General features: G+C 40.8%; 1 long non-coding RNA gene across 3 annotated transcripts; it reads right to left on the reverse strand.

The window, feature by feature from the left end:
• Window positions 1–20,290: 20,290 nt before the first annotated feature.
• LOC110784714 (uncharacterized) lies at window positions 20,291–23,122 on the reverse strand. Of its 3 annotated transcripts, none has more exons than XR_008925756.1 (4): window positions 22,965–23,122; window positions 22,626–22,761; window positions 22,054–22,226; window positions 20,291–20,737 (listed from the first exon to the last, which is right to left on the reverse strand). It is a non-coding gene; the product is annotated as an uncharacterized lncRNA (long non-coding RNA). The 3 variants fall into 3 exon arrangements; XR_008925779.1 differs by having other exon boundaries at window positions 20,291–20,539; window positions 20,622–20,737; window positions 22,626–23,118; XR_008925733.1 differs by having other exon boundaries at window positions 22,626–23,117.
• Window positions 23,123–23,333: the final 211 nt, after the last annotated feature.

Consider the following 23,333-nt stretch of genomic DNA (forward strand, 5'->3'; position numbering starts at 1 on the left):
TTTATAGGTAGAAACGGAATCGTAAATTCCTTTCATTTGTTCCTCGTTTTCCTATTTCTTGTACCCTTTCTTATAGTCTTAAGAATTGAATTCTTTAGTGTTGACTTTTATACTTTGTTAGACATGTCCAATGTCACCAACAAGGTTCTTTACCATTTTAATTTAGGTTGAATATTTTGTTTCAACTAGATGATCTTACCAGAAGCTTCTAAAGTTCTCTAAGTATCGATCTATTCGAATGTCTAGGGACTAGACTCATTCGAGAAATAAATGGACAAAGATATTAGGTTGTTAACCATTGGTAAGGCTGAGCGTTTAAACTCAATGCTTTATGATCTCAAAACTACATTGTATTTTGAATTCACAAGCACCAATTGGTTTGCCATTCGATTTTGATATTCGAAAACAACCATAAAAGTCGATATAAGAAACGTACATTTTAAATTGCTCACTTTCTCTCTTTTCCGTGAATCGTTCTTGGATTCACTACCAATCGAGGAAATTTACTGTTACCTTTCTAAAAGGATTTATTGCAGTGCAAGATATTTAATTATAAACAATAATTAAAACATACATTGAAGCATGCAAAGTCTAAACATTTATCATGAATAATAACTTGAAATTAAAGCAACCATGCAATTCAAACAAGTTATTAGCATTTTATTCGATTTTATTGTTCCGGCAGGTGTGAATAAAATGATTCCAAGATCCTAAAACCATTGAAGAATTAAGCACAGTTTGTCGACTCAATTCTAAAACATTTTAGGTAAGCAAAAGCCTTTTGCTAATAGTCTAGAAACTATTCTTGGTTGATAGGTACGTCTAAGAACTTATTAGGTAAACCTATCGAATGTGCCACGACATAAAAGGACTCCTTACTTATATCGTTGAGTTTCACCAAAACTAACATGTACTCACAATTATTTGTGTACCTTGCCCCTTTAGGACCAATAAGTAACACCTCGCTGAGCGAAAACTATTACTAGATTGATGTAAAGGATATCCAAGCAAGTGTATATTTTGGCATGGCACCTTTTAACTCAATTTTTAAGTTTGGAACTTAAGGCTCTTACTATGTTGGTTAGATTTTAAGTGAACTAAAATCCTTAATCATGCAACATAATCAAGCTTTTGATCTCATGCATTTTAAGACATATTTAAAGCAATAAATAACTTAAAACATGCATAAGATATTTGTGATCTAGTATGGCCCGACTTCATCTTGAAGCTTTGACTTCAAAGTCCGTCTTGAAAATCTCCGTGGGAGGCACCATTTTCTTCAAATAGGATAAGCTATAACTAATTACAACTATTTGATGGTTCGCAGACCATATTTGAATTGAAAAATAACTTTGGTACTTTAGACCAATTACATTCAAATTAATGGTACGCAGACCATATTTTCTATCCTATTTGGGCCATACTAGTCACTTCATAACCTGCAAAACAGTACATATACAATATATACCATTCACCCATTCATTATCATGAATGGCCCACATAGCTGGTTAGTAAAACACATTATGCATCACGTAAACATTTGCAGCAATTAATCAAGGGCACCAATAATCTACCAATTATTCAGTCCTTATTAATTCTAATCAAGTTGTTTTAACCTTAAGGATTTGTAGACCTAATCAAGAGTTTATGACTAAAAAGCGCTCCCACTCAAACCAATAAATTCATATGCTTTACTAATTTTAAACATAAAATTGTATTTCTAGTCTAACCGGAAACATACAAATTTAATTAAAATTTAAAGCTCATATAAATTTATAATTGAATCCAAAATTTTAATTTAATTTCAGTCGCATTTAAATTAATTCATCATTTTAATTTTAGTAAAATAATTAGAATAAATACCATTTATTATAATTATAATATTCAAAATTAAAATCCAAGAAATTAATTCAAATTATTAATTTTAAAATTAATTAAAATTACGTGAACTGAAATTTTCAAATTAAACATTCAAAACGATCTAATCGTAACGCAAACACCCTACGCGTTGCACGCCCATGGGCCGTACGCACACAGCCATTGCTGGCCATGTGCGCGCAGCCCATGCGCTCGTCGCATAGCTGCTGCTGTCCTATCGCAAGCCTCCGCACAGCGCCCCATCGCTCGCTGGGGCGCGACATCGCTCGCTGGGCGAGCGACATCGCGCGCTGCGCGCGCGAGCCATCGCTCGCTGGGGCGCGACATCGCTCGCTGGGCGAGCGACATCGCGCGCTGCGCGCGCGAGCAGTGCTGGGCGCAGCGCTCGTGGCACGCGAGCTTGCGCTCGCTGCGCGCGAGGCTGCGCGCACTTGTGCGAGGCAGCGCGCGTTGTGGCGCAGCTCGCTTGCTGCCCACACGCGACTGCCTTGGCTCGCCCTTCGCCCATGCCCATTCGTTCATTGCTCGTGGCACACGACACAAGGCAGGGCTGCTGCCTTGTGCTCGTACACTACGCCCTTGCTCATTGCATTCGTGCCGCACGGGCGACGAGCTCCCTTGCTTGTCGTCGCATGCCCGCATTATACAACACCCCTTAAGGGTAACACGAAGCGTCCATTGCTTCGTGCGTGCAAGTTGTTTGAACGAATCGCATAAAAATTTAAAATTTATATTTAAAATTAATGACAAATTAATAAATAATATTAATTTCATAATTTTAGGGCGAAAAAATCGAAAATTTATTATCCAATTGATTTCCGATTGATATGGATTCAAGTCTAGGTCATAAAAATTTAAAATTTATCGTAAATTTACAATTTTTATGGTGGTTTTTAATCATAGGTTTCTAATTAAATTACAATTAATTATGAAAATCAAATTAATTCTAAATTATTCTAATTTTCAACAAATTAATCATAATTACAAATTAGATTGCATAATTAACAAGACTAGGCATTCAAACTTGTTAAACATATGCAGTAGGTCAATCAAAAATTCAAGATTTATCAACAAGAATCGCAAATATTTAATTTAACATCTTAAATTTACGAAATTTTGCATTCGAAAAACTAAAACCTTCGAAAAGTCATAGTTAGGCTTCGAATTTGAGAATTCTGGGTTCGGCAGAAAAATACTTATTTTTGTCAAAATTTTAGAATGCCTTTTACATGCGGAATTGACACAAAAATCACTCAATTCGGATGAGTAATGAAGAAACTGCCGAAAAACTGCGTACATATAATTAAATAAACGCAATTTGCAATTAATTAACAATTACGAAAATTAATCACCCCTTTTAATTCTTGCAAATTTGTAATATTTAACCATGTTCATGCAATTTAGATTATGAAAATAATAAGGGGCTCGTGATACCACTGTTAGGTTATGATACATATGACATTACATAGATCATGCGGAAACAACCATTAACCCAGGACAACATATTATTTACACATAATCATTTAGCATAGTTTAGATGCATACTCTTTGTTGCGTGCCTTCCCTAGCTGCGCCCGAACCGAACAAGAACAAGTCTTTAGGACTCCAAGTGTCGTCCCTCCGTAGATAGTCCACAGCACGTCCGGATCCGCCTTAAGATTGACCAACTAGAATCGCCCTTAAGGTTCTAATATTTTCGGTTGGGTAGGCAAGAATATTGGCTGATTTTTCTGCTTAAAAATCTTAGTTTTGAATACTTGAAACTCGTGTATAAATTATGACCCCTAGGCCTTTATTTATAGAGTTATGGAAAAGGAATCGTAATCCTAGTAGGATACGAATTAATTGAAATTAGAATCCTACATGAATTCTATTTAATTAATTTATCCAATTAGGAATAGGAATTTAATCATACACTAACTCTTGTAGATTTAGGAATCACGCATGAGCACAAACTCACACACACACGGCAGCCACAAGGGCTGCCCATGCGCGTGCGAGCAGCAGCCCACGCAGCGCGGCCCACGCATCCGTGGCCTTGGCGCGCGCTGGGCCTGCCTTGCGGTAGGCCTGGGCGCTGCCTTGGCTGGGCTTGTGGCGCGCGTGCTTGCTGGGCGATGGCCCCGGCTTCGTGCTGGGCCTTCGTCCGGCAAGCCTCGTCCGATGCTAATTCGTACGATACGCTTCCGATTAAATTTCCAGTTCCGGAATTTATTTCCGATACGAACAATATTTAATATTTCCGATTCCGGAATTAATTTCCGTTTCGAACAAATATTTAATATTTCCGTTTCCGGAATTATTTTCCGATTCCGGTAATATTTCCGATTCTGACAATATTTCCGTTTCCGGCAATATTTCCGATTCTGGTAATATTTCCATTTCCAATAATATTTTCCGATACGTACCATGTTTCCGTTTCCGGCAACATCTACGACTTGGATAATATTCATATTTCCGATACGATCCATATTTCCGTTTCCGGCAATATCATCGTTTCCGGAGTATTCATTTCTTGCCTGTGACGATCTTAGCTCCCACTGAAACCAAGATCCGTCGGTTCCGAATATTCATAGATGGAGTATTTAATGCCATTAAATACTTGATCCGTTTACGTACTATTTGTGTGACCCTACGGGTTCAGTCAAGAGTAAGCTGTGGATTAATATCATTAATTCCACTTAAACTGAAGCGGCCTCTAGCTAGGCATTCAGCTCACTTGATCTCACTGAATTATTAACTTGTTAATTAATACTGAACCGCATTTATTAGACTTAACATAGAATGCATACTTGGACCAAGGGCATTATTTCCTTCAGTTCTCTCCTAATTCTTCTTGGATTAGAGCTCTAAAAATTCTATCTTTCCACGAACTCTTCCCTATGAATACAGCCCCAAATTCGACGTGAAAAGAACACAACACACAATTCATATTCTGAGTATTGACTCCAACCCCTAAGCCTAAGCCTCACGCTGCGAAATTGATCCCGCGTTCTGTCGCAATCGATCCAAAAATCGAACAGAACGTATCCTGTCTCTTGTAGCTGAAGGATTAAGCCCGGAAACTTGAGATTCGTTAAATAAAAGGAGAAATAGCAAAGCCAAAGTGGTTAGTTTTCTGAGAACAATGACGCACCTCTCAAGGGTGCGTCGTAATGTGTCCCTTCGCATGATTTAATCGCTTTCCTCGCCCTTTTATAAAACTGTTAAACTATTAAATCTGATTGTTCTATCACGCCTAATAAAGATAATATCTTGGGAAATTGAACTATCATGCTAGGTCCCTTAAATCAATCTAAACAAGATAATCACGATCGATCTAGTATTATGTGTTGCATATTGTTAAAATCAATTCAGATTAGTTTAATAGTTAACGCATGTCCCTTCAATTATTTATGCTGAGCTAGTAAGGATATCCTGCCTCTGGAGTTATCGAAGAGCGAATACTCCTCTCGGTAGTTACAGTCCCCCGAACCCTCAATCTCTACCTTGCGGGTGTACGTTGAGAGATCCCCACACCAGGGATCACAAGGGAACCTATGGCCGTCGTGGTCAAACATAATTGCACTCCCTTTATGTCACGATAACCAGGTTTTGTCAGTTTTTCTCATTGTCGTTAAAAACTGAATGGCGAGTCCTATATTACTAGTCAATTGGGTGTAAACTCACAGGAAATCCAATTACACTTGATTTGACAAAAAGAAATGTCACGCCCACGAGGGACGAGGTCACGCATCAGCCTCGTGCTTTTTCGACCCCCCTCACAGTGGCGACTCCACTGGGGATAGTGAAGGAAATACTCGTGCTCATAGGTAATCAAAATAGCCGAAAGGTGAAACGATCCTACCCCGCGTTTATTTCCCCATCAAGTTGGGACGAGATGAAAATCAGCATATTAATGTGAACGGGCAGAACCGCATAACGAATCTTGGCTCCCTTGGGATGTTTTCATCTCGGGAGTTGGGACTAAGGATACCTATCGCCAACCGGGGGGTGCATACGCTTCGAATGTTGTCCACTCGCCACTTTTCGCTAGTAGTACACCCGTCCCAAACCCAATCGCTCGCCCACTAGGTCCCTCTCATTGGTGCATGCCCCCTTGGCTTACATCGTGATTGGCCTCTTGGGCGAAATTCGTCTGTTGAAGGCACTACCTCGACCGGGGCATGTGTTGGATCTGCGATAGAAGCGGTACCAACCCGGCGCAAATACTACCCATAGAAGCCTATCATAAACTACATGACATATTATTATTTTGCCTCATGATGTAATGTTAGTTATGTGTAGCGAATTGAATTATGTGATTGTGTGTGACAAATAATGCTAGAAAACCAACGACCTTAAAAATTTCCTAAACATTCGTAAACCAATTGGCCAAAGAGTTATACCAAAATACGTGTTCCGCAAACCCGAACGATCGCCACAAAAATAAGCGACGCTCGGGATGGCCCGTAACGAATCCCACAAACGCTGCACAACGCGTAAAGGACTTTATTAGGCAAGCACGCAAAATCAAAGTCGCATAAACAAAAAGATATACGCAAACGAAAGACGAGGACCAGCCAGGGACGCATTTTCAGCGCCCCTGGCTGGGCGCCAATATTTCTCACGCCCTTCGCTGAAGCCGAAGTTGCTGCCTGGCCTTTTACAGAAGCCTCGGTGCCCGCGCATGAAGAAAATACGTAGCAAAAAAAAAACTTTTCGTAAATAAATTGCTGCGAGGGCGTATGAAAAGGCACTCGATTCTAAAAGCGACTAAAAAAAATAGTAATAAATAACTCTTCGTGTCGTTGTTAGGCCTCCTACGACGACAATGTTCGGCACCAAAACCGAGCATGCTAATAACTATGAATGTCACACGGGCAAGTGTTTCGAAAATCCAAAGAATGACCAAGGAAAAAACCAAAAAGTGTACCAACAAAGGAGAGAATGAAAAAACCAATAGAAAGAGTCAAAAGTCTAGACTAAGTAATGCTTAAAACTTTGGGGCGTAAACTTTAGCTTATCTTATGCATAGGGCTGGTCCTGCCACTTGGTGCCGATCTGAAAATCAAAGGTTAGTGCGTCTCGAAGCTACATCACCAACGCAAGGTTTAGTAACTCCGAGCTCCGTCCGTCATTCCCCCTTTCAAGGATCTCCGCTCCCCCAACCTCGATTCGCGCCCTCAAACATGTCCATCGAAGAATTGCGAGACCAGATGGTCCAAATGACCCAACTCATGAGCCAACTGAAAATGGAAAACGAAGCCTTAGCAGCTGCGCAAGCCAAAAACGACCTCGATAACGAGAAGAGGATTGAAAAAATGGTTCTACAGCAAACCATGGGGAGCAAGTACTTCTCCCTCGATCCTGAACCTTTTCCTGGCAAACTACCAGAAAAGTTTAGTTCATCTGACTTACCGAAATTCAAAGCCACGGACAATCCCCGTGATCATCTCTTGAGCTTCGTGAATGCCATGAACTTGAAAGGCGTGGACAAGTCCATGTATTTACCTGCCTTTCCGTTGTCCTTGGAACCTGTGCCGCTCAAATGGTACTACCACCAGGACCCTAAGCTCTTACCCACTTGGGAGGACTTTGTCAATGTCTTCATCAAGCAATACTCGTCGAACATGGATTTTCAAGTCACCATGCGCGAGCTAGAAGTCCTCTTCCAAAAGAAAAATGAAGGTTTCACAACCTACTTTGCTAGATGGAGGGACCAAGCGGCCCAACTAATCAATAGGCCTCCCGAAACAGAATTGGTCCAAAAATTCATTGACAACCTGGACCCGGCTTACAGACAACACCTTAGGTACCTGGGCCTTGACACTTTCAAAAGAGTTTATGATGTGGGAATAAAGATCGAGGATGATCTCGCGAAAACAATACAAAGCAAGCCCGCATACAAAAGTAACACCTACAACAGGGGCCACACATCCCAAGCCCAAGAAGTCCATGCCGTAGAGGAGACCCCCGCCCGGAGAAGCCCTGGAAAATGGGTCCGAGATCGAAAGTTTGCCCCACTCGGGTCGACTTTGGTGCAAGCCTTCGAAAGACTAACCAATCAAGGAAAGTTGAGGCCTATAGGCCCCACCCGTGACCCTCCTGTCAAAAGTAAATATTGGGTCGAAGGTACTTACTGCAAATTCCATCAAGGAAATGGGCATGACACTGAAAACTGCTGGAATCTAAAAAACACAATCTAGGACACGATAGAGGATGAAGTAATACCTCTCCCTAACGTTGGCAAACCCAACAACAACAAGAGCCCACTCGGCTCTTGTCACATCTCTCTCGACCAACCAGAAAATAAGAACTTTGACCCCACGGTGTACATTACACCTCAAGGTGCACCAATCGCTGTGGTCCCTAGGGATCGAATCGAGAGAGAAGTGTGCGGTGTGTGGGATGATGATGCTGAAGATGTCTACCTATCTCAAGTATCGGGCCAGGACCTCTTTACCGAAACTTGGCCCGGGTATGCTCTCATTGACACCACCCCTCGGGAGCCCGAAGTCGACAATCTCACCCGATCCGGAAGGATATACCAACCGGATATTCGCCCACCTCCCATAGACGATATCCCAGTCAGACAAACTCCTGAGAATGGACGGCACACCACCGTCGCAGAAGTCATTGAAAATCCTCTCTTGAAGCAACTAAAAAGAACTAAGGCCGAGATTACCATCTGGGATCTCATGTGTACTTCAAAGGAGCATCGCGAAAAATTTATTCGCTCACTTGACCTCATCTCAGTCCCTACGGACATCACACCTGACTCGTTGGTTAGCCACGTCACGAGAGATGTTGAGGAAAAAGCAATAGTTTTTACTGACAAAGACTTACCCAAAGAAGGAAGCGCCCACAATAAGGCTCTCTATCTATTGGTTGGATGCAAAGGACAAAACATCCCCCTAGCGCTCGTAGATAACGGTTATGCAGTTAACGTTTGCCCATTGCGAACCGCCCATTTCTTGGGGCTAGGAAACGATGATTTCCAAACCTCCACGCAAGGAGTACGAGCTTATGATAACTCTCGAAGGCCTGTGTTGGGAAAAATCAACCTTACAATACAAACCGGGCTTGTGGCACGCACCACGGAGTTTCAAATAATCGACATCAAGCCCACTTTCAACCTCCTCTTGGGGCGCCCTTGGCTCCATGACTTAGGAGGTGTGGCTTCTACCTTGCACCAAATGGTTAAACTTAACCATAACGGGGTAATTCTGGAAATCCGCGCTCCTCCTCTCGACATCAGTTGTACTATGGTTGGAACAGCCGAAACTGCAGACGACCTTTACGGTTTTCAAATGGATGAAGCCATCTAGTTCATTGAGGACTACAATTTAGCATTTCTAGATCCGCGAGCGTCCCGGGTTATCCCTAAAATGCTGTTAGCTCAAGGTTATTTCCCAGGAACCCCATTGGGCATAAGGAAGAAGGAATGCACGTTCCATCCTCTACCCAACAAATCTACTCCCTTTGGCCTAGGCTATGAACCAACGGAGGAAGATATTGCTGACCGCTTGTCTAGGCTATGCCTTAACCTAGCTAAGGCCAAACAAACCACCCTTCTTCCCCTGTATCAAAGAACTCTTAACGGAATGTTCGTTCGGGAAGGAGAAGTACACCCATGCTGTGATTTCCCTGAACCCTTCGTTCAGGATGGCATGCTAAAACCCGGATTTGAAATTTTCCATGACTGCCATACCTTGGATGAGGCACCTCACCTCACCAAGACCAAAACAGCTGAAATATTGGACAACCAGGCTCTATGGACATTGTTTAACGAATCGAGGCCTATGGAGGACGAGACTGTGATGAAGCTTTACAAGATGAAGGTTTCGATCCGACCCGGTTAATCTCTCCTGCATCAACACTAGAAGAGGCCGAGAACGGATGGGTGATTTATATATCATTATGATTTATATGCTTGAGATCCTGAGCTTGAGCATAGTTTGAGAGAAACACCTGTGAGGTTGATTAATTGTATTGTTAATAACGGTTTTGATTAATAATACAAGTTGGGACGTGGGTATACCACGTTATTTATATTGTGTGTGCTTTGTCTAGATTGTTATCTCGTACTATTTCTAACAAGTGGTATCAGAGCTAAGGTTCGTGATGGAGAAATTTGGTGGAAGGTTCGAGATTCAATTGTACAATGGAAGGAGATGATGATGATGTTGGTGATGCTCTTTTGATTCAAGAAGATAAGGGGCCAAAGGACGGTTGGGTGCTTGACTCGGGATGTTCTCATCACATATGTGCTAGGAGGGAATGGTTCTCATCCTATGAAGAGTGTGAAGGGAAGATGGTTACTTTGCCGGATGGTAAGAAAGTAAAAGTTGACGGCATTGGTGAGGTTGCGGTAGAAATTTGCAATGGCCGTGTTCGGAAGTTAGCTGAAGTGAGGTACGTACCAAAGTTAGAACGGAAACTAATTTCATTGGGTAGATTAGATGGTTTAAGTTATACTGTTTTGGTGAACAACAATAGTTTGGAGGTCACTAAAAAGGGTTCGGTGATACTCAAAGGTTGGAAGAACAAAAGAAATCTATTTGTGTTAGATGGAGATGTTCTTGTTCGAGGGCAGGCATTGTCGGATGGACGTCTGTGTCTCAATGGTGACCGTTAAATGGGTTGTAGAACCATATTGGGTTGAAGGGGAGGAATTGTTATATTTAAACCCAACTAGTTGTTGGCCCGTGCGCTAGCGCGCACGGTCCCCCAATATATAATTTTTTTTGTTATGTAAATAGGTTTATGTAAACTATTAGTGCAAAAACTTTTACGGCAAATGCAAACATATTGTTAATGTTCAAACTTGGACTTGGAAACAAATATGCATGAAAAGGATAATTAGGTCCTGCAATCGTGAATGAGAAAACTCGTATTTGGGGAGCCATGAGTACAAGATATAAAAAACTTCAATTTGAAGGGTGTCCACCCATAAATGACATTGTTTCATGTATGTAGCCTACTTAGAACTCAAGGACTCCTTTCAAGAATATGTAATATTAAACACATCATTTCTAAAGAAACCGATTAATATGTTGCGGAAGCAAAGGCCATCTCTATATTCTTCTTAACACATCAAGCATGCAAGAAGCTACCTCGTGAATATTAATTGTGTGCAGTTAGAACATTAGAGAAGCGGAAATTAGACACCAGTAAATTAACTACAACGCGCACGGGGGCCCCAATATATACAAAACATATTTTGTAAAAATGTCTCGTAAAAATACGAAAACTTATAATTATACGAAAATGCTTGAAATACACATGGTCAATGCTAGAGTGCCACATTAAAGTCAAATTGGCATATAATAGATAATAAGGAGTTGAGGCACATTAACATGAGGTTTTATCAATGTTTCTCTGAAAAAAAATAAAACCAAACTGCAGTATCTAGTGTGAATACTACAAGTTTCTTTAAAGCAATACAACAAAACAAATATTTACTGTCAAAAGGTACACACAAACATTAAACATATTCTTGCAAGTGATATACTCTATGCAAACAACAGTATCGCCAATGATATAGTTTTCGAATGACAGTTGCCAGACAATGCATTTGAAGAGAGATGTTGTTGTCCTTGATAGGATCACTAAAAAATAAAATAAAGTAAAGTGTCCCTATTAATTTGAAACACCTATTTATGTCAATCGTCGCCATTATTTAGAAATGGAAGTAGTATTTTATTAATTTACTTTGTGTAATGTTTATAAAGGCGAAAATGTAGTTTTAGAATGTAGTGTATTGTAATAACTCTTTTTTTATGAGAAATTCAAGCTATTGTGAGGGGGTCGAAAAAGCACGAGGCTAATGCGTGACCTCGTCCCTCGTGGGCGTGACGTTTCTTTTTGTCAAATCAAGTGTAATTGGATTTCCTGTGAGTTTACACCCAATTGACTAGTAATATATGAGTCGCCATTCAGTTTTTAACGACAATGAGAAAAACTGACAAAACCCGGTTATCGTGTGTAGACACCTACTTTTGTCCCCATTCCCGAAAGGGAAGGTTCGATGATGAGAACATAAATCTCCACTTGGCAACGCTTCTCCTATAAAATAACGAATCTCGATCACCCTTTTCATTTCACCCGAACCTGCTATTTATAGAAACCTGCTAAAAATAGTAACTGCCGTAACGGGTAGTTGTTAAAAGTGGCAAGACATAAAAGATAGAAACCTGTCAGAATTAGGTGTTGCACTCCAACATAAAACCTAAAAGAGATAGAATTTGCAAGAAGAATCCTATTCCTAGTATAATTCGAAAATAAGAGTTACGTATTAATTAAAATCCTAACGAGCCTAGAGTTCGTAACGGACCCAGACGCATTCCGACATAAAGTTAATACGCACTAAAAGACTCGGATAAATTCTCAAACACTCCGGATTCTAAGAGTCCAAATCTGACAAAGAACTCGGCCCAAACATCATTTTCAACGCCTAGCCCTGGGCGCTGAAATTGCCTGGATCCCATTTTCAATGCCCAGAGCTGGGCGCCAAAATCTTTGACGCCCAGCCCTGGCGCTGAAATTACCTGGGTACGTGTTCTCTCCTAATTCTTCTTGGATTAGAGCTCTAAAAATTCTATCTTTCCACCAACTCTTCCCTATAAATACAGCCCCAAATTCGACGTGAAAAGAACACAACACACAATTCATATTCTGAGTATTGACTCCAACCCCTAAGCCTAAGCCTCACGCTGCGAAATTGATCCCGCGTTCTGTCGCAATCGATCCAAAAATCGAACAGAACGTATACTGTCCCTTGTAGCTGAAGGATTAAGCCCGGAAACTTGAGATTCGTTAAATAAAAGGAGAAATAGCAAAGCCAAAGTGGTTAGTTTTCTGAGAACCGTGACGCACCTCTCAAGGGTGCGTCGTAATGTGTCCCTTCGCATGATTTAAACGCTTTCCTCGCCCTTTTATAAAACTGTTAAACTATTAAATCTGATTGTTCTATCACGCCTAATAAAGATAATATCTTGGGAAATTGAACTATCATGCTAGGTCCCTTAAATCAATCTAAACAAGATAATCACGATCGATATAGTATTTTGTGTTGCATATTGTTAAAATCAATTCAGATTAGTTTAGTAGTTAACGAATGTCCCTTCAATTATTTATGCTGAGCTAGTAAGGATATCCTGCCTCTGGAGTTATCGAAGAGCGAGTACTCCTCTCGGTAGTTACAGTCCCCCGAACCCTCAATCTCTACCTTGTGGGTGTACGTTGAGAGATCCCCACACCAGGGATCACAAGGGAACCTATGGCCGTCGTGGTCAAACATAATTGCACTCCCTTTATGTCACGATAACCGGGTTTTGTCATTTTTTCTCATTGTCGTTAAAAACTGAATGACGAGTCCTATATTACTAGTCAATTGGGTGTAAACTCACAGGAAATCCAATTACACTTGATTTGACAAAAAGAAACGTCACGCCCACGAGGGACGAGGTCACACATCAGCCTCGTGCTTTTTCGACCCCCCTCACAGTGGCGACTCCACTGGGGATAGTGAAGGAAATACTCGTGCTCGTAGGTAATCAAAATAGGCGAAGGGTGAAACGATCCTACCCCGCGTTTATTTCCCCATCAAGTTGGGACGACCTGAAAATCAACATATTAATGTGAACGGGCAGAACCGCATAACGAATCTTGGCTCCCTTGGGATGTTTTCATCTCTGGAGTTGGGACTAAGGATACCTCTCGCCAACCGGGGGGTGCATACGCTTCGAATGTTGTCCACTCGGCACTTTTCGCTAGTAATACACCCGTCCCAAACCCAATTGCTCGCCCACTAGGTTCCTGTCATTGGTGCATGCCCCCTTGGCTTACATCGTGATTGGCCTCTTGGGAGAACTTCGTCTGTTGAAGGCACTACCTCGACCGGGGCATGTGTTGGATCTGCGATAGAAGCGGTACCAACCCGGCGCAAATACTACCCATAGAAGCCTATCATAAACTACATGACATATTATTATTTTGCCTCATGATGTAATGTTAGTTATGTGTAGCGAATTGAATTATGTGATTGTGTGTGACAAATAATGCTAGAAAACCAACGACCTTAAAAATTTCCTAAACATTCGTAAACCAATTGGCCAAAGAGTTATACCAAAATACGTGTTCCGCAAACCCGAACGATCGCCACAAAAATAAGCGACGCTCGGGATGGCCCGTAACGAATCCCACAAACGCTGCACAACGCGTAAAGGACTTTATTAGGCAAGCACGCAAAATCAAAGTCGCATAAACAAAAAGATATACGCAAACGAAAGACGAGGACCAGCCAGGGACGCATTTTCAGCGCCCCTGGCTGGGCGCCAATATTTCTCACGCCCTTCGCTGAAGCCGAAGTTGCTGCCTGGCCTTTTACAGAAGCCTCGGTGCCCGCGCATGAAGAAAATACGTAGCAAAAAAAAAACTTTTCGTAAATAAATTGCTGCGAGGGCGTATGAAAAGGCACTCGATTCTAAAAGCGACTAAAAAAAATAGTAATAAATAACTCTTCGTGTCGTTGTTAGGCCTCCTACGACGACAATGTTCGGCACCAAAACCGAGCATGCTAATAACTATGAATGTCACACGGGCAAGTGTTTCGAAAATCCAAAGAATGACCAAGGAAAAAACCAAAAAGTGTACCAACAAAGGAGAGAATGAAAAAACCAATAGAAAGAGTCAAAAGTCTAGACTAAGTAATGCTTAAAACTTTGGGGCGTAAACTTTAGCTTATCTTATGCATAGGGCTGGTCCTGCCACTTGGTGCCGATCTGAAAATCAAAGGTTAGTGCGTCTCGAAGCTACATCACCAACGCAAGGTTTAGTAACTCCGAGCTCCGTCCGTCATTCCCCCTTTCAAGGATCTCCGCTCCCCCAACCTCGATTCGCGCCCTCAAACATGTCCATCGAAGAATTGCGAGACCAGATGGTCCAAATGACCCAACTCATGAGCCAACTGAAAATGGAAAATGAAGCCTTAGCAGCTGCGCAAGCCAAAAACGACCTCGATAACGAGAAGAGGATTGAAAAAATGGTTCTACAGCAAACCATGGGGAGCAAGTACTTCTCCCTCGATCCTGAACCTTTTCCTGGCAAACTACCAGAAAAGTTTAGTTCATCTGACTTACCGAAATTCAAAGCCACGGACAATCCCCGTGATCATCTCTTGAGCTTCGTGAATGCCATGAACTTGAAAGGCGTGGACAAGTCCATGTATTTACCTGCCTTTCCGTTGTCCTTGGAACCTGTGCCGCTCAAATGGTACTCCCACCAGGACCCTAAGCTCTTCCCCACTTGGGAGGACTTTGGCAATGTCTTCATCAAGCAATACTCGTCGAACATGAATTTTTAAGTCACCATGCGCGAGATGGAAGTCCTCTTCCAAAAGAAAATGAAGGTTTCACAACCTACTTTTCTAGATGGAGGGACCAAGCGTCCCAACTAATCAATAGGCCTCCGGAAACAGAATTGGTCCAAAAATTCATTGACAACCTGGACCTGGCTTACAGACAACACCTTAGGTACCTGGGCCTTGACACTTTCAAAAGAGTTTATGATGTGGGAATAAAGATCGAGGATGATCTCGCGAAAATAATACAAAGCAAGCCCGCATACAAAAGTAACACCTACAACAGGGGCCACACATCCCAAGCCCAAGAGGTCCATGCCGTAGAGGAGACCCCCGCCCGGAGAAGCCCTGGAAGATGGGTCCGAGATCGAAAGTTTGCCCCACTCGGGTCGACTTTGGTGCAAGCCTTCGAAAGACTAACCAATCAAGGAAAGTTGAGGCCTATAGGCCCCACCCGTGACCCTCCTGTCAAAAGTAAATATTGGGTCGAAGGTACTTACTGCAAATTCCATCAAGGAAATGGGCATGACACTGAAAACTGCTGGAATCTAAAAAAAACAATCCAGGACATGATAGAGGATGAAGTAATACCTCTCCCTAACGTTGGCAAACCCAACAACAACAAGAGCCCACTCGGCTCTTGTCAAATCTCTCTCGACCAACCAGAAAATAAGAACTTTGACCCCACGGTGTACATTACACCTCAAGGTGCACCACTCGCTGTGGTCCCTAGGGATCGAATCGAGAGAGAAGTGTGCGGTGTGTGGGATGATGATGCTGAAGATGTCTACCTATCTAAAATATCGGGCCAGGACCTCATTACCGAAAGTTGGCCCGGGTATGCTCTCATTGACACCACCCCTCGGGAGCCCGAAGTCGACAATCTCACCCGATCCGGAAGGATATACCAACCGGATATTCGCCCACCTCCCATAGACGATATCCCAGTCAGACAAACTCCTGAGAATGGACGGCACACTACCGTCGCAGAAGTCATTGAAAATCCTCTCTTGAGGCAACTAAAAAGAACTAAGGCCGAGATTACCATCTGGGATCTCATGTGTACTTCAAAGGAGCATCGCGAAAAATTTATTCGCTCACTTGACCTCATCTCAGTCCCTACGGACATCACACCTAACTCGTTGGTTAGCCACGTCACGAGAGATGTTGAGGAAAAAGCAATAGTTTTTACTGACAAAGACTTACCCAAAGAAGGAGGCGCCCACAATAAGGCTCTCTATCTAGTGGTTGGATGCAAAGGACAAAACATCACCCTAGCGCTCGTAGATAACGGTTCGGCAGTTAACGTTTGACCATTGCGAACCGCCCATCGCTTGGGGCTAGGAAACGATGACTTCCAAACCTCCACGCAAGGAGTACGAGCTTATGATAACTCTCGAAGGCCCGTGTTGGGAAAAATCAACCTTACAATACAAACCGGGCCTGTGGCACGCACCACGGAGTTTCAAATAATCGACATCAAGCCCACTTTCAACCTCCTCTTAGGGCGCCCTTGGCTCCATGACTTAGGAGGTGTGGCTTCTACCTTGCACCAAATGGTTAAACTTAACCATAACGGGGTAATTTTGGAAATCCGCGCTCCTCCTCTCGACATCAGTTGTACTATGGTTGGAACAGCCGAAACTGCAGACGACCTTTACGGTTTTCAAATGGATGAAGCCATCCAATTCATTGAGGACTACAATTTACCATTTCTAGATCCGCGAGCGTCCCGGGTTATCCCTAAAATGCTGTTAGCTCAAGGTTATTTCCCAGGAACCCCATTGGGCATAAGGAAGAAGGAATGCACGTTCCATCCTCTAACCAACAAATCTACTCCCTTTGGCCTAGGCTATGAACCAACGGAGGAAGATATTGCTGACCGCTTGTCTAGGCTACGCCTTAACCCAGCTAAGGCGAAACAAACCACCCTTCTTCCCCCGTATCAAAGAACTCTTAACGCAATGTTTGTTCGGGAAGGAGAAGTACACCCATGCTGTGATTTCCCTGAACCCTTCGTTCAGGATGGCTTGCTAAAACCCGGATTTGAAATTTTCCATGACTGCCATACCTTGGATGAGGCACCTCATCTCACCAAGACCAAAACAGCTGAAATATTGTACAACCAGGCTCTATGGACATTGTTTAACGAATCGAGGCCTATGGAGGACGAGACTGTGATGACTACCCTAGCTTTACAAGATGAAGGTTTCGATCCGAACCGGTTAATCTCTCCTGCATCAACACTAGAAGAGGCCGAGAACAGATGGGTGAAGACATGTCAGTGGGTCAACACAAAGGGAATAGAATTCAAGATGAGTACCGGCGAAGGACCAAAGTTTTACGAGACTAAACCCAAGGCTTGAGCCATAGAGAGCACCTTAGTAAAGAAAAACGCCTAGTAGTTCTTTAGATTGATAGAAAAAATAAAGGCTTTAGATGGTCCTAAGACCCCTTAGAATATAGGCAAATTTTATTTCAGTGTGTTTTCCTTACTTTCCAAACTAATAAAGGGGTAAGATTTCTCCTAAAAACTTTTATTCTAACACTAAACAAGCACTAAACGTACTTGCAAATACAAAAACAAAGAAGCGGCCCACTCTAGGCCCAATAAACAAGGCCCACTCGGTCTTGAAATCGTGACATCGAAATCAATACCCTAAAACCCACAAAGTGAACCACACTATCATATTGCCAAAACATAAGGGTCTAACCCATGCAACCCAAAGAAATCAAAAAGGAAATCAAACCCAAACAATGCAAATGTTGCTCAAAAAAAATTCATAAAATAATAAACACCGCCCCCACATCAACGTGCACCTCGGCCCACTCAAAAGCCTACACAAAGATCTTCATATCTTCCGCACACTAACCCCATTCTGAAAACCGTTTCGAGTCATGAATAGAAAAAATTAATCCGGAAAAAAATGCGTCTCACGCTAACAGTCAAAAAAGCCTCCGAAATAGCGTCAAAATTGATTTCAATACGAGTAAAAAAGTAAAACAAAAAAAAGAGAAAAGAAATAAATGCAAGAACATGTGAATCAAAGCGTCGAAAAAAGACCGCCCAGAAATCATTTTCAACGCCCAAGGCTGGGCGCCGAAATCTTTGACGCCCCAGCCTGGGCGTTGAAACTCTCTGCCTGCCAAATTTTGCCCAGAAGTGCTCGTCATTTTATCCGCACATAACGGAAAAATAACGAACACTTGGGGGGTACAACACGTATTCAGATATACGTACCGAAAAATAGCCGTACAAAAAAAACAAAACAAAAAAAAACACATGGAATTTCATTTTTATGTGCAGATACACGGCTTACGACAAAAACATCAGATTAAAATAATGATAAAACTTCACTCATTTCACCGATCAAATAATATGTTTCCACCTCAGAACATATCTATTAAATTCGGCATCCTAGAATTTATTCTAGCTAGAACTACGCGCGACCTGATTCAAAGTTAAAATTATTTAACAAAGATACGTAGGCAATCCTATTTACGGGTTCGGTCCAATCAAGTAAAAAATATATATACGTTGTGCAAAAGTGTTAGACATGAGCAAATATATAAAAAATGGAAAAAGAGGAGAAGCAAAAAGTGAAAGTAAAAATAAAATACGCCTTTATTAAAAAATGATAAGAAGGAAAACAAAAGTGCTAAGGAATGAAAAACAAACACAACTGAAATAAATAAAGGGCACCTACACCCTAGCAAGAACTACACTACTCTAGTTCCTCCGGATCATCAAATAAAGTCTTGTAGAGCGCAATGTTCGCGGGGTCCACCTCCACAGGTTTTTGCGCTGCCCCTATATCAATCTCCATAAGAACCGGCTCCTGGACACTAACTTCCAAAGATGGCAAGGCCTCAGAAACATTCTCAGTTTGAATCGTTATAGCCCGCTCAGCCTCAAGGGCACAAACAATGGTGGGGGAAGGATTATCAACATCAACTGGATTAGTCACTGGTTCTACTAGCGGCTGAGCTTTCCTAACCCATACATTGTTCCGGCAACGATCTCCGCGAGAGCTTGCATTTCTTTTAGCAACGGCAGGCCCCTTCATGTTAGGCATCTTCTTAGGCCTAGAACTGGAACAGGAAGGAACTTCCTTTCTCTTTCGATCAGGAAGAGCTTTCACAGTCTTAATACCATGGGTGCGAGGATTGGGAGAATCACGCACTACTAGAAAAATCGGATACAGGGGCAAGTCATAATTGCCTCTATAAATGGGGATTTAGCCTCTAATGAGTTTTTGAAGCAAAAAAGTGGATGCCTCTTATAAGTCCGTCGCTAATTACTGGTTGCCTCTAAAGGCCCCTTTTCGAGGCAACATTATGTGTTGCCTCTAAAATCCCATACATTTAGAGGCAACCATATATCCTTGCCTCTAAATATAATTAGAGGCAACCACATACTATTGCCCCAAAATATAATTAGAGGCATCCATTTATACTTGCCTCAAAATATAATTAGAGGCAATCATATATCTTTGCCTCAAAATATAATTAGAGGCAACCACATATTATTGCCTCGAAATATAATTAGAGGCATCCGTATATTCTTGTCCCAAAATATAATTAGAGGCTAACATATATTCTTGCATCAAAATATATTTAGAGGCAATATTAAAAGTTGATTCTAAAGACACTATATATTTAGGGGCAGCCATATAATTTTGCCTCAAAATATAATAAGAGACAAAATAAAAAGTCGGGGGCAATCATATGGTTTTGCCTCGAAATATAAATAGAGGCCGTATAAACAGTTGTTTCTAAAACGACGTATATTTTGGGGCAACCATTTAAATATTTAATGCCTCTATATATAATTAGAGTCAATATCTTATTTTTAAATAATGATATTTAGATGCAATTTGATATTGTCATAAAAGGTGTTTAAAGGCACCGAAAATAAAGCTAGCATATTTATTTCATACATTTGTATGCACTATTACCTATAAGAAATAATCTTGCTTCAAATTACACAATTTTACTTCATACATTTCCAAGTACGATAACCTATAAGAAGTAATCATGATCGAATAGTAAAAGTAAAAAAAAGTATTTCATGAAAATCAATATTGGTAGTATTAACTCCAAAAAAAATGTATCTACAAATAATTTAAGTCATTACATAATTAGTACCTCTCAAAAATCTCATTGTCGAACGACATGACTTTACATCAAAATAAGTAAATGACGAATTATTAAGATGAGAAAAAAAATTATCATTTAAAAATATAAATCTAAAAATACGATGTTATTCTCTTTATGCGCATTATCTTCCTGCACCACTCAAAAATTTTCAGGTATCTGCAAAAAGAGGGAGGAAGAACAGAAGATTCACAATTGAGAAAGAATAACAGGAAAGTAAGGAATTGAGATAAGAGAATACCAATCTGATTTCATATATGCTTCTATCTTTGTGGCGCATTCAACTCCAACCAACATCAATCAGCCATAATTACTCACAAGGAAGAAGAACTAATCATCCATACTCAATCAAATACTCTGCAATCCCCGAACCCACCCATTTACATAGATAATTAAAATAAAAGATAATTAAATAATCAATTCAGAATGAACTCAATTAATAAAATTTAAAGGAAATGAACTAACGCAAGGTTGCATCTTCTATTCCTTGAAGTGTTGAGTTAGTTACGACAGGTCTGTTTAGTTTGCTCATATCAGTGGTGGTATGATTCATGCCAGGCAGGGTTTTCCTAGTTCATTTCTAGTAGTTGTTGAGGGTTTGTACTTACGTGGTCTGCTTTATTGTGGTCTGCAGTCTGGGAAGCAGTTGGATTGGTGGTTTAAATGATGGATGCTTTTATAGTCAGCGGTAGGATATGCTCATTTTGGCTCCACTATCTGCTTCACCAGAAGCTTATTTGTGTAAGTAATACTTGAACTAAGGGCCTGCAACTCTTGCTTAATTACTCGAAGTTTCTATACTCATTTATCACTTTTGACCATTTAATTGTATATCTACTTCTGCAACTTTTTATTTACTACTAAGTTCGATTAATTTACTTACTTCAGTTATGTTACTAAAAAAACTAGTTAGCTTTCCTACCATCTTCATGAGGCTAAGGATTAATATAGGCTCCTAAGTTGACATATTAACACACTCAAAGACCTAAACACTCTAAATATCGCACACCAGAATACCTAATGCTACAGCTAGTCAGCTACCCAAAGCTACTACTTAGACGAACTGAAACCACTACTAGGAAATAGGAATCCAGGCTAAACCAAATCTGCATTAGTACCCACTCCCCCTCCCTGCAGCAACCACACTCCTGAGAATAGTCAATATAATGCAGCTGCTAATCAGTCAATGCAGGTCAACACTGAAGCAAGATTGCATCAACAAACTCTCAGAACCACCTAGTTGATCCATGATTTCAAAACAACCACAAGACCAGCAGTGCAGGAATAAATAATTTTGACTCCAGAATACTGCAGGATCACAAACAAGACACTCCCCAACTGCCTGCACCAAAAACTATCAGAACCCATGTCACTCTCAAATTGTGCCTAACAACAAGCCATGAAGTACACAACTAATAATGAAATCATGGGAAGCCTTCTGACACTAAGCAAAGACAACTCATCAATCAGAAGTAAAACAAAAGTTGGATACGGGCAACACACTATCTCCTATCCTTTATTGCTTAAGTTATCAAATTCTGAAACCATTCAAGAAATCATTAATATGTATAAGACATTTAGGCAGAATTTAGATGCACTGGTCAAAAAATAGTAGAGCTTGCTAGGAGTTTTCTCAGTGATGAAATTGCCAACATAAAGGAGTTATAACTTACCGAGTCAGCCACAAGTCACCTTGCCCTTGACTTGCGAAACTATGCCGCCCTTTCTAACTAATAATCGTAATGGATGTTACATTGATGATGCCATACACGCGCTGTACAATGTCTGGCTTTACTTGAGCGAAGTAGTTCAGCCCGCAGTGGTTAGGAATCTGTATAGTTAACAACTGGCACAAGAGATGGTCAAGCCTAGACTTTGTGGCCCAGTAACCTACTATAGGAGTTAGCACTAATGAATCCATAACACCTTTTACTAGAAAACTACAACCCTTCAAACAAATCATGATCGTAATTTAACATCATACTACACTCTCTTTAATTGCATTGGTTCTACAACAGAGTTCAAAATTCAAGCATCCAGAGATGAAATTCTTTAAACTAACAAGAAAGTTAGAAGAATCAATTACCAGCAAAGAGTCAGACAATCTATTGAATTTATAAAGAATAGACTAGCCAATAAAGCTGGAGATATTCAAAGTGGCATTTCATCAAATATGTAGTAGGCATTCAAAGGGAGTATACAATTTATATAGCAAATTTATAGCTGAACAGAAAAAGGCCAATACCTTCCAGAGTGTCAGTCAAAGACTCGATACTCTTAGCAAGCTTACTGAGTGTTGCTGGCTGCCCTTTCAATCGCAGAAGCCAAATTGAAATAACCATTGCATTGAAGAATTCACATAGGACCTCATTATAAATACGCTTTGAATTAGCAATGACAATTGCAAAAACGAAAACAAGATAGCAATTAAAATCCCTAATATAGCAATCGGAGTAGCACAAACAGAAACAAAACCACAATTTTAAAAGCCCTAAGTTTATCCATCAAAATCACGGAACACTATACAAAGAATTTCGAAACCCAAATTTCAACAATCAAAATGGAAATACAATTGTAAACTTACTTGGCGAAAATTGAAGAAATTCGAAGGGACAACTTGAAGAAGGTGAGAATCGTAGAGCAGAGATAATGTCCAGGAGGAGGGAGAAAATTGGAATAAGAGAGAGAAACGAGAAAGAGAGAAATGGAGTTGAAAGAAGGAAGTCATTCACGCTAGAAAGAACCCTTAATTTTTTATTTGATCGGTTGAAATATGAGCTCTTGGATTAAATGGATCGGGTGGCTGAGATTATACATATAAAAATTTAACATAATTAAGCATTAATAATCCGACTAAGAGAGACATATGTCTTTTTATAGGGTTTTGACTAAGTCCAAAACTAACAAAATCAAAAAATTTAAAAATTTAAAAAATTTTAAAAAATTACTAGAA

This window comes from Spinacia oleracea, chromosome 1 (assembly GCF_020520425.1).
Source record: "Spinacia oleracea cultivar Varoflay chromosome 1, BTI_SOV_V1, whole genome shotgun sequence".
NCBI classification, from domain to species: domain Eukaryota; kingdom Viridiplantae; phylum Streptophyta; class Magnoliopsida; order Caryophyllales; family Amaranthaceae; genus Spinacia; species Spinacia oleracea.